At 40.2% G+C, this 12,162-nt stretch overlaps 1 protein-coding gene and 1 long non-coding RNA gene across 6 annotated transcripts in view; one reads left to right on the forward strand and one right to left on the reverse strand.

Annotated features, from left to right (window-relative positions):
• The window catches only part of pbl (epithelial cell transforming 2 pebble), a 233,775-nt gene that overhangs the window by 24,431 nt on the left and 197,182 nt on the right, over positions 1-12,162 (forward strand). The gene's annotated exons all lie outside the window — the stretch shown is intronic.
• Positions 1-12,162, reverse strand: part of LOC128691198 (uncharacterized) — a 54,101-nt gene that overhangs the window by 17,720 nt on the left and 24,219 nt on the right. The window lies entirely within an intron of this gene.

Here is a 12,162-nt window from a genome sequence, read left to right on the forward strand (position 1 = left end):
AATTTTTTTTTTAAATTCTTGGACCCTGGTGCACACTTTGAAATTTGGCCTCTGGACCCTGAAAGGGTTAATGTACAGTATAGTGTACTTTGCAGTACAAGGGTACCTCCACATTCATCAAGGTATAAGTTCCTGGAGATCCCAGTGACTCTTAAGAACCATGGTTACTACTAGATATAGGTTTGTAGTCAAAACATTCAGGGAGGTCCTACCCTTCTGTCATATGAGGTAAGCAGTAACCTGTTAAAAGCATTTTGCAATGGTAGGATAGCTGATTAATGGTAAGATTTATTTCTACAAAGTATGGTTTACAATTTATTTGAAAAAACTGGTATTATTGATAGACTTTATAGAAAGCCCCTGGTTATGCAGAGCATTTTGGGCAGCCTTAAAATTAACTTAAGCTACAGTGGTCCCTCAATAATTGTCCGGCCTGAAAGTCGTCCATTTCGGAAATAGCCCTGTTTTTTCGTCAAAATATTGGCTCGGAAATGGTCCGGTAACTCACTAATAGTCCTTCGTCCCGGACGCGTACTCACAGTCTGAATGGCCTCGAGCCGCCTCGGCCTTTCCTTCCCAGCCAGTGTGCCATTGTTTACCAGTGAGCGATGGTCCCCTCATGTGCTCCAGCGAAATATTTCATTTATTTTAGTGCTTGCAAGTTATTTAAGTGCTAAATAATCTACCATGGCTCCAAAGGAAGCTCCTAGTGCCAAGCCTTTGGTAAAGAAGGTGAGAAATATGATTGAATTTAAGAAAAACATCATTGAACAATATGATAGTGGCGTACGTGTGGGCGAACTGGCCAGGATGTATAACAAATCCTGTACAACCATATCTTCCATCATAGCCAAGAAAAAGGAAATCAAGGACGCTGTTGTTGCAAAGGGGGTAAATATGCTGACAAAAATGAGATTACCAGTACTCGATGATGTGAGTGAATTAAGGCCAGCAAAGGCTGGTTTGAGAGATTTAAGAAGCGTACTGGCATACACAGTGTGGTAAGGCATGGTGAGGCTGCCAGTTCGGACCACAAGGCAGTTGAAAAATATGTGCATGAATTCTAGGAGTACATAGAGGCTGAAGGACTGAAACCTGAACAAGTGTTCAATTGTGACGAAACAGGCCTCTTTTGGAAGAAAATGCCGAAGAGGACCTTCATTACACAAGAGGAAAAGGCAATGCCAGGACACAAGCCTATGAAAGACAGTCTGACATTAATGTTCTGTGCTAATGCTAGTGGGGATTTCCAAGTGAAGCCATTACTAGTGTACCATTCTGAAAATCCCAGAGTGTTCAGGAAAAACAAAGTTATGAAGAGTAAATTGTGTGTGTTTTGGAAATCTAATAGTAAGGCATGGGTCACAAGGGAAATTTTTGTAGAGTTGTTCAGTGAAGTGTTTGGCCCTATGTGTAAATATAAACACATATGCAGTATAATGTGATCCTTTATTGACTACGTTTCGCCCACACAGTGGGCTTTTTCAAGTCACAAACAGATCTGTTTGTGATTTGAAAAAGCCCACTGTGTGGGCAAAACGTAGTCAATAAACATAAGAACATAAGAAAGGAGGAACACTGCAGGAGGCCTGTTGGCCCATACTAGGCAGGTCCTTTACAATTCATCCCACTAACAAAACATTTGCCCAACCCAATTTTCAATGCCACCCAAGAAATAAGCTCTGATTTGAAAGTCCCACTCAAATCCAACCCCTCCCACTCATGTACTTATCCAACCTAAATTTGAAACTACCCAAAGTCCCAGCCTCAATAACCCAACTAGGTAGACTGTTCCACTCATCAACTACCCTATTTCCAAACCAATACTTTCCTATGTCCTTTCTAAATCTAAACTTATCTAATTTAAATCCATTACTGCGGGTTCTCTCTTGGAGAGACATCCTCAAGACCTTATTAACCCTTTCAGGGTCCGTCCCGTAGATCTACGGCTGGTCGGTGAGTGTCCAAACCGTAGATCTACGCCAAAATTCTAGCGCCGTCAAATTTAGCGCGAAAGCGCTCATAGGCCTACATATGAGAGAATGGGTCTGCGCCGTGGGTGTGCGCCGTAAACAAAAAATCTAGGCGCCTGCATAGCATTGTGGGAACGCCAGCTCAGTCACCCTTGTTCACCATGCCTCGTCGCAAGTCAGCTCTCACTCCCCGGAAAATTGGGACTCTCCTCTTCGTGTCTGATAGTTCTGACACTGATGGAAGTGGAAATGAAGACGAATTCTACGGCTTTGATAAGTTAGTGACCGAAAATAATGACCAGGATATCGATAATAGTGCAGAAAACCCCGACGATCCTCGACCTTCTACCTCTGGTGTGGGCACTCGTGACTCACCGTCGGGTGTTCCTAAACGTAAGAGAAAACTAATATTTTCCCGTGGCCTGGCCTCTGACTTCAGTAATGACGATGATTCTGACGTGGATTGTGATTTTATTGCGCTCGACGATCATTCGAGTAGTGATAGTGAGGAAACATATTCACCAGTGAAGCGTCGGTATGTCCGCCGCCGCATGCGCTCGGGTAGTGTACCCTATGCTGTGCCCAGGGGACGGAGTACATCCCGCAGTACATCCCGGAGTACATCCCGTGGCCCTACACCCGTTTTAGGTAGTGATAGTGAGGATGATGTGGCTACACTTGGCATGGATGGGCCAGAGACATCAGTGGATGGTGTTAGTGGGGCTGGTGGTGGTAGTGGCACCGCCATGCGTGACTCGCTGTGCCACGCGGGAACCCACGCTGCTGACTCGTCAGTTCAAGGACAAAGCGGAGCGTCACCCACCAGCCCGCCACAACCACCCGTACAACCAGCCTATGATGTCCAGTGTCCACCAGCAAACCGTATCTGGGATTGGCAGCAAAATCCCAATTTTGTTCCCAGCCCTCACCACTTTGATGACTCGCAAAGTGGAATTCTACCTACCTGTCCCCTTGGAACCACGGCCAATGAACTGGAATTCTTTGAATTATTCTTTGACCAGCCATTGATGGAAATTATTGTCAGGGAAAGTAATAAGTATTTTCAGTACACCATGGCAAATACGATCTTATCACCACAGTCAAGACTACACAGGTGGAAAGAGACGACTGTTGCAGAAATGTATTTGCTTTTTGCAATAATAATGCTTATGCCTCACGTCTATAAGCATAATATAAAAGCATACTGGTCCACAGATCGGCTAATTTGTACCCCATCCTTCAGTGAAATAATACCAGTGAACAGGTTTATCTTACTGTTACGTATGTTGCACTTCTCTGACAAAACCAGGCCTGACAGAAGTGACAGGTTATACAAGATTAGAAATGTTTTCATGTATCTCAAACAAAAGTTCAGGATATACTTTTATCCATTCAAGAATCTTGTAATTGACGAGTCTTTGATTTTGTTCAAAGGTAGACTGTCATTCAAGCAGTATATACCGAGCAAGAGGAACCGCTTTGGTATAAAATTGTTTGTACTCTGTGATTGTGACAGTGGCCTGGTGTTGGATATTGTTGTATACACGAGTAGTAAAACATTGAAAGATACCAAGATGTTATTGGGTATATCAGGTGACGTAGTGAGAAACATGATGGCACCTTATCTTGGTAAGGGCCATACATTATATACCGATAACTGGTACACAAGCCCATTACTCAGTGATTTCATGCGAGTGAACAAGACAGATGTGTGTGGCACAGTGCGTTCTAATCGTAAACATATGCCCAGGCTCAATGCAGGTGTTTGTGGTGATGACGTGCAGGTGTTTACTGCCAATGACATCATGGCATTACGGTGGCATGACAAACGAGATGCCACATTGTTGACAACCATTCACCGTAATGAAATGCAAGACAGTGGCAAAGTTGATCGAGTGACCAATGAACGTATTCGAAAACCAGTGACAGTGATTGATTATACACAAAACATGCGCTTGGTTGACAAGTGTGACATGCAGATTGGTTTTGTTGACTGTGTTCGTAAGAGTTACAAGTGGTACATGAAACTTTTCTTCCATCTCATGGACATTTCAATGCTGAATGCATATAATATGTACCAAATAAAGACTGGTAACAGACCACCGTATGGTGAATTTTGTTTGTCTGTTGTCAGACAACTCATAATGAAGTACCAGGCAACAACACCTGCAATACAACATGGTCCTCGAATTCATCACAATATACCCAAGCGTTTGAGGAAAGAAGGTGATCATTTCATAATACAGCTTCCTTCAACTCAAAAGAAATTTGCTCAGAAGAGATGCATTGTCTGTGCACAAACAAAACGACGGCAACAAAGACGCAAAGACACTCGGTTTATGTGTGAGGAATGTAAGGTGCCTCTGTGCATGGTGCCTTGTTTCAAGGAGTTCCACAAGCTCCAGCAGTTCTAAAACCATGTCCAGTGATTGTAAATATGTAAATATATGATAGAACATTAGTATTATACAATATTTGTGCATGTTTATTGTAATAAACAACAGTGGTAAACAATAATATGATAATAACTTTAGTGTGGTTATTGTGTTCAATACAGTGAGTTTATATATATACATTATATACAGTATTGGTCTCTCAGGCCCCAAATGTTAGTAGGAATAGAAAAAAAATGGAAAAGAAAAGAAAAAACAACTAAAACAACAAAATAATATAATACGCGTATGTGGAATTCGTCGATGTTGCTGCCACCACATCATTTTCTACAAACTTCTTGGCACTGTATCTCGGTAAGTACTGATCAGATTCTAATTTTTTTTGTTTTATTACCTTCACAAAAATATGCTCTTTAATTCTGTAAGAAAAAATAATTTTTTTTTTTTTCAAAATTTCTTGGACACTGGTGCGTGACTTCAGATTTTGGCCTTGGACCCTGAAAGGGTTAATATCCCCTTTATTAATACCTATCTTCCACTTATACACTTCGATCAGGTCTCCCCTCATTCTTTGTCTAACAAGTGAATGTAACTTAAGAGTCTTCAATCTTTCTTCATAAGGAAGATTTCTAATGCTATGTATTAATTTAGTCATCCTACGCTGAATGTTTTCTAACGAATTTATGTCCATTCTGTAATATGGAGACCAGAACTGAGCTGCATAATCTAGGTGAGGCCTTACTAATGATGTATAAAGCTGCAGTATGACCTCTGGACCTCTGTTGCTTACACTTCTTGATATAAATCCCAGTAATCTATTTGCCTTATTACGTACGCTTAGGCATTGCTGTCTTGGTTTAAGGTTGCTGCTCACCATAACCCCCAAGTCCTTTTTGCAATCTGTATGGCTAAGTTCTACATCACTTAACTTATAAGTACTAGGGTTATGGGCACTCCCAAGCTTCAGAACCTTGCATTTATCTACATTGAACTGCATCTGCCACTTTTCTGACCAAGAATAGAGTTTGTTTAAATCCTCCTGAAGTTCCATAGCATCTACGTTTGAATCAATTATCCTACCTATCTTTGTGTCATCGGCGAATTTGCTCATATCACTAGTAATTCCCTCATCAAGATCATTGATATATATTATAAACAACAACGGGCCCAAGACTGATCCCTGTGGAACGCCACTTGTTACAGATCCCCACTCGGATTTAACCCCATTTATGGACACACACTGCTTCCTGTCAGTGAGCCATGACTCGATCCACGAGAGCACTTTGCCCCAATGCCATGAGCTGCCACTTTCTTTAACAGTCTATGGTGCGGAACTCTATCAAAAGCCTTACTAAAATCTAAGTAAATAATATCAAATTCTTCATCGTGGTCAACAGCCTCAAAAGCTTTACTGAAGAAAGTTAATAAATTAGTTAGACAAGACCGGCCTCTTGTGAATCCATGCTGAGTATCATTAATCAAGCTATGCTTATCGAGATGGCTTCTTATAATCTCAGCTATAATTGACTCTAGTAATTTGCCTACAATTGAGGTCAGGCTTATTGGGCGGTAATTTGACGGTAACGACTTGTCCCCTGTTTTAAAAATAGGAATTACGTTAGCCATCTTCCACATATCAGACACTACACCTGTTTGAAGAGATAAATTAAAAATATTAGTTAATGGTTCACAGAGTTCCATTTTGCATTCCTTAAGAACCCTTGAAAAAACCTCATTAGGACCCGGTGACTTATTTTGCTTCAGTCTGTCTATCTGCTTCACAACCATTTCACTAGTGACTGTGATGTTACATAATTTATCTTCTTCTAGCCCACTATAAAAATTAATTACTGGAATATTGTTAGTGCCTTCCTGTGTAAAAACTGAGAGAAAATAATTATTAAAAATCGAGCACATTTCATTCTCTTTGTCAGTAAGGTGCCCATAGTTATTTTTAAGGGGACCTATCTTATCTCTAACTTTTGTTCTATAGACCTGGAAAAAACTTTTTGGGTTAGTTTTAGAATCCCTAGCAACTTTAATTTCATAGTCCTTTTTAGCTTTTCTTATCCCCTTTTTAATGTCCCTCTTAATGTCAATATACTGATTCATAAGATGACCCTCACCTCTTTTGATACGCCTATAAATTCCTTTCTTATGCCCTAGTAGATATTTGAGCCTATTATTCATCCATTTTGGGTCATTTCTATTTGATCTAATTTCTTTATATGGGATAAATGTTCTTTGAGCAGCATGTATAGTGTTCAGAAAACTGTCATATTGATAGCTCACTTCGTTACCCCAGTCAACAGATGATAAGTGTTCTCTAAGCCCATCGTAATCTGCTAAGTGAAAATCTGGGACTGTTACTGAGTTATCGCTACTATCGTACTTCCATTCAATGCTAAATGTAATTGATTTGTGGTCACTAGCACCCAGTTCCTCTGAAATTTCTAAATTATTGACAAGGGATTCATTGTTTGCCATAACTAAGTCAAGCAGGTTATTTCCCCTTGTAGGTTCTGTCACAAACTGCTTCAAAAAACAATCCTGAACTACTTCTAAGAAGTCGTATGATTCTAAATTCCCAGTCAAGAAATTCCAATCAATATGACTAAAGTTAAAGTCTCCTAGAATTACTACATTATCGTGCCTTGTGGCCTTAACAATTTCCTCCCATAGTAGTCTCCCTTGGTCCCTATCTAAGTTTGGGGGACGGTATATCACTCCTAAAATCAGGTTTTCATGCCCCTCTGAAAATTCTATCCAAACAGACTCTGTATGTGCTACTTCAGACTTAATACCCATTTTTATGCTACAGTTCAGGCGATCCTTACAATGCCACCCCACCCCCCTTCCCGATACTTCTATCTACTTGGAACAATTTAAAACCCTGAATGTGACATTCCGCAGGCATGTCCCGACTTTTTGAATTAAACCACGTCTCAGTTAAGGCAAATACATCAATGTTACCTGCACTAGCAACTAATCTCAACTTGTCCATCTTATTCCTAGCACTACGGCAATTAGCATAATAAACATTGAAAGACTCTCCTTTCTCTTTACCCTTCCTGCTCATTTCTGTTTTTCTACTAAACCTATTACTGTCCTTATCACCCAAAGTCCCTGGCTTTTCAATATCTACCTCGTTCTGCTTATTAGTAGTTCCCCTAGAACTCGTAATATTACTACACTGGGACTTCACTGTTTTCCTGCCAAAACCCATACCACTAACTATTCCTAGTTTAAAGTCCTAACTGCTCCCTCCACTGCAGTTGCCAGTGCTACCACCCCAGACCTAGATAAGTGAACCCCATCCCTGGCATACATGTCATTTCTGCCATTGAAGAGGTCCCAGTTGTCAATGAATGTTACCGCATTTTCCTTACAGTATTTGTCCAGCCAGCAATTGACACCAATTGCCCTGGACAACCATTCATTTCCAACTCCTCTCCTTGGCAAAACACCACATATGACAGGGTTCCCACCCTTACTCCTAATTATTTCTATTGCTGACCTATACCTGCTAATCAGGTCTTCACTCCTACATCTGCCAACATCGTTGCCTCCAGCACTGAGACAGATAATAGGATTGCTCCCATTACCTTTCATGATGTCATCCAGACGGCTAACAATATCCTCCATCCCAGCCCCAGGAAAGCAAACTCTCTGTCTCCTACTCCTGTCCTTCAAGCAGAACGCCCTATCCATATACCTAACTTGGCTATCCCCAACAACAACAATATTCTTACCTTCCTTGGTGTCGTTCGTCGTGATGTTCCCAATAGTCGACTCACATTCGTCGGGTAGCACTGAGAATGTATTAGATGTTTCCACAACAGTTTCCACGGCAGTCTCTTTCTTCTTCATCGTTTCTACCTTTCCATTCGTCTTCTTGATCGTCAACTTTGTTCCCTGCTGTCCAGCCACTGACCAGTTTCCCTTCTTGACCTGAGGACTCAAAACAGGAGGACTACTACGAATCATCTTGTTTTCCTCGGTCAGTCGCTGAATCTCCATCTTCGCCATCCTCAATTCTTCCTTAAGCTGTTGGTAAAGTTGCTCGATGGAGGGCATCTTGCTTCAATTCGTAGAGAGCGCGCAAACAGGTCTTCACAGAGCTAAGTACACGTCAACACTGCGCAAAAGCCAACTCAATCAGGAGCTACTGCGCAGCACGTCCACACGGCCCAATAGCGATGCATATGTGCATATGTGTTTATATTTCCATTGTGTCGGTATTTTATACCATTTATTTCCTTTGGCCCTAGTGTGAAGAATTACCTCCTGGAAAAGAAATTGGATCTCAAGTGCCTCCTAGTAATGGACAATGCACCTGCTCATCCTCCAAACTTGGATGACCTAATTCTGAAGGAGTTTGGGTTCATCACAGTAAAGGTCTTGCCCCCGAATACCACTCCTCTCCTCCAGTCCATGGACCAGCAGGTCATTGCAAACTTTAAAAAAAACTACACCAAAGCAATGTTTGAAAGGTGCTTGAATGTGACCTCAGACACTCACTTGACCCTACAAGATTTTTGGAAAGAACATTTCAGTATTCTCCATTGCGTAAGCCTTATAGGTAAGGCTTGGGAGGGATAGACTAGCAGGACTTTGAACTCTGCTTGGAGAAAATTATGGCCAGATTGTGTCCACAAGTTGTTAAATCCATTGTGGCACTGGGGACTTCCATGGGGTTGGATGTGAGTTTGGAGGATGTGGAAGAGTTGGTGGAGGACCACAACGAAGAGCTAACCACTGAGGAGCTGCAAGAGCTTCAGCAGGAACAGCAACAGATGGCAGCTCTGAATCTTGCTGCAGAGGAGGAGGAAGAGAGATGGAGGAAGGTGCCTTCTTCAGAAATTAAGGAGATTTTTGAAATGTGGGGTAGGATGGAAAGATTTATGGAGAAACATCACCCAGAGAAGGATGTTGCAAGCCATATTGGCAACTTGTACAGTGACAGAGCCTTGGCCCATTTTAGAGAAGTTTTAAAGAGACGCCAGAAACAGAGCTCTCTGGACAGTTTTTTGCGAGACAGGACTCCAGTGACTCTCAAGGTGGTCCTAGTGGCATTAAGAAACAGAAAAGAGAAGTAACCCCAGAAAAGCAATTGGTACCCGAGGTGTTGATGGAAGGGGATTCCCCTTCCAAACAGTAATTCATCCAATCAGTCTCATTCTCCAGTCTTACATACACAAAGAAGAATCACCAATAAAGGTAAGTGTTATTCTGTTAATGTTTAATTCATCATGTGCCACTGTATTGTTTATGTACTACATCTATATTTCATGTAAAAAAAATTTTTGTTTTAATACTTCTGGGTGTCAGGAACGGATTAATTGAATTTACAATATTTCTTATGGGGAAAATTGATTCGTAAATCGTCCATTTCGATAATAGTCCCACTTCCAGGAACAGATTATGGACGATTATTGAGGGACCACTGTACTACTGGAATTATTTGTATTAACAGTTTGTTGGAAATTTTTAGCAAGAATTCGTTGTAATGTTTGTGAAGGTTATTATGAATGTTTTCCATCCATTTAGATATCTTTAACCCTTTGGGGATTTCGGCCGTACTAGTATGGCTTACGCCCCAGGGTTTTTGACGTACTATTACGTATAAATTCTAGCGCCCTCAAATCTAGTGAGAGAAAGCTGGTAGGCCTACATATGAAAGAATTGGTCTATGTGGTCAGTGTGCGCAGTATAAAAAAAAATCCTGCAGCACACAGTGCGTAATGAGAAAAAAAAACTTTGACCGTGTTTTTGGAATAAAACAGCGACTTTGCACTGTATTTTCGTATGGTATTTATTGTTGTATTCTAGTTTTCTTGGTCTCACTTTATAGAATGGAAGATATATTACAGAAATTGAGATGATTTTGACTGGTTTTACTATGAAAAGTACCTTGAAATTGAGCTCAAAGTAGCAGAAATGTTCGATTTTTACCAAAATTCATAAGTAAACAAATCATGCCAAGCGTCCAATTCATGTCAACTGGCGAGTCTGATATTCTTTCACAAGTGCGCTGATATTATTTATACCATTTCTACACTAATGCAGTAGTCTGCATAACAGTAAATCTGCTATTTTTTGTAAGAATAAAAATTCAATGTGGAAAGCCAAAGAAATATAAGAGGGGCCTGGGGATGTGACTAACAAACAGAGAACTTGTTATTTTAGTGCCAGGAATGTCTTTCTTGTTTATTCTGGACCCTATTCGAAAATTGGCATCTTTTGAAATTTGTGTGAAATTGGCAAAATTGCTAAATTCTGACCACTTTATTGGATAGTTGAAATCGGTAAATGGGTGGTTTCTTGTACTCATTCGATAGAAAAAAGGGAGTTCTAGCAAAATAGTTATGATTTTTGTCGACTAGTGCATTGGAATTGGCCGAAAATAGGACTCAAAGTGGGCAAAATCGCCGATGGGTAAACATCGTTGAGACCGCTAACTTTGTGAGAGCATAATTCCGTAAGTTTTCCATCAAATTTCATACTTTTGGTGTCATTATGATCGGGAAAAGATTCTCTATCTTTTCATAAGAAAATAATAATTTATTTTGTTTTTTTTTTAAATTTTTGCGACCCTGAGAACAAGTCTCTGAGAGGGCCTGGTGACCCCCAAAGGGTTAAGAGCTCCTCATTAGCAGTCTTATTAAGAGAATTTGGATTTGAGTGGGAGATGACAAAAGTTGTGTCATCAGCAAACAACAGGTTTGGGTTATTGAGATGCATTGGGAAGATGATTGATGTATATGAGGAAAATCAGATGACTGCTCTGAGGCACCCTTATCTCGATAGGCTTGTTACCGAGGTTATGCTTTTGATGGAAACATTGGTGTTTGCTTGTAAGATTGGTCACTTTGTCTCATGAAGATGCAAGATTGCAGGTAAATCTTTCAAGCTTCTATAGATACACTTACAGTAATACATATTTCTTTTCCAATTTAAGGCTTAGTCTGAGGCCAGACTTCAGGGGCAATGATCCCTGGAACCATTGACAGGTACAGCCTCTCCTCACTTAGCAATGTATTCATTTACCAACGACTTGGACTTATGGCAGGCTCTTTGACCAGTATGTATACCTAAATAATACTAGAGCTGATTTCCTCAATTCTGTTTATTGCAATATACAGTACACTGCTGTATAAACATTTAAAAATATTACAGAAATGTTATAAATGATGCAAATGTGACATTAAAACAATATCAAAGATTGTTGACACAAACCCACTACCATTTTAGTATGCTCCTCACTTATCGACGAATTCATTTATCGATGTGGTCTTAGGCACGGAACTCTCGTTAAGTGAGGAGAGGCTATATCAATAATATATAATACTACTGTCATTATACTTGTGCAGGTAATAATTTATTTTTTTATCAATTTGGGCTTGTAAAAATTTGTCATAGAGTAATACAGATAAAATTCTTAATGATAAATACTGTACAATATTCTACTTACCTGTTGATGGTATGTTAGTGTGGATGAAATAAAGCTGGTGTTTAAATTGAAATGTCAGTAAGTTGATTCTTCCATAGAATTATCTAGAGACTCCAATAGTTGTGGCTGTGGTGCTGAATGTTGTAGTGGCTGAAGTGTTCTTGTCATGTCGCTTGTAATGGCTGATGCTGAAGCTGTTGGTAATGTTCTTTGTAGTGTAGAAAGGCATATTTCACTGTTCTATTAAATTTTGGGCTGCTCTCCATCAGTTGATCTTTCTTAACAAATTTATCTATAAGAACTGCTATTTCTTACTAGTTCAGACAAGAATTTCGTATTATGG

This window comes from Cherax quadricarinatus, chromosome 27, assembly GCF_038502225.1.
Source record: "Cherax quadricarinatus isolate ZL_2023a chromosome 27, ASM3850222v1, whole genome shotgun sequence".
NCBI lineage: Eukaryota > Metazoa > Arthropoda > Malacostraca > Decapoda > Parastacidae > Cherax > Cherax quadricarinatus.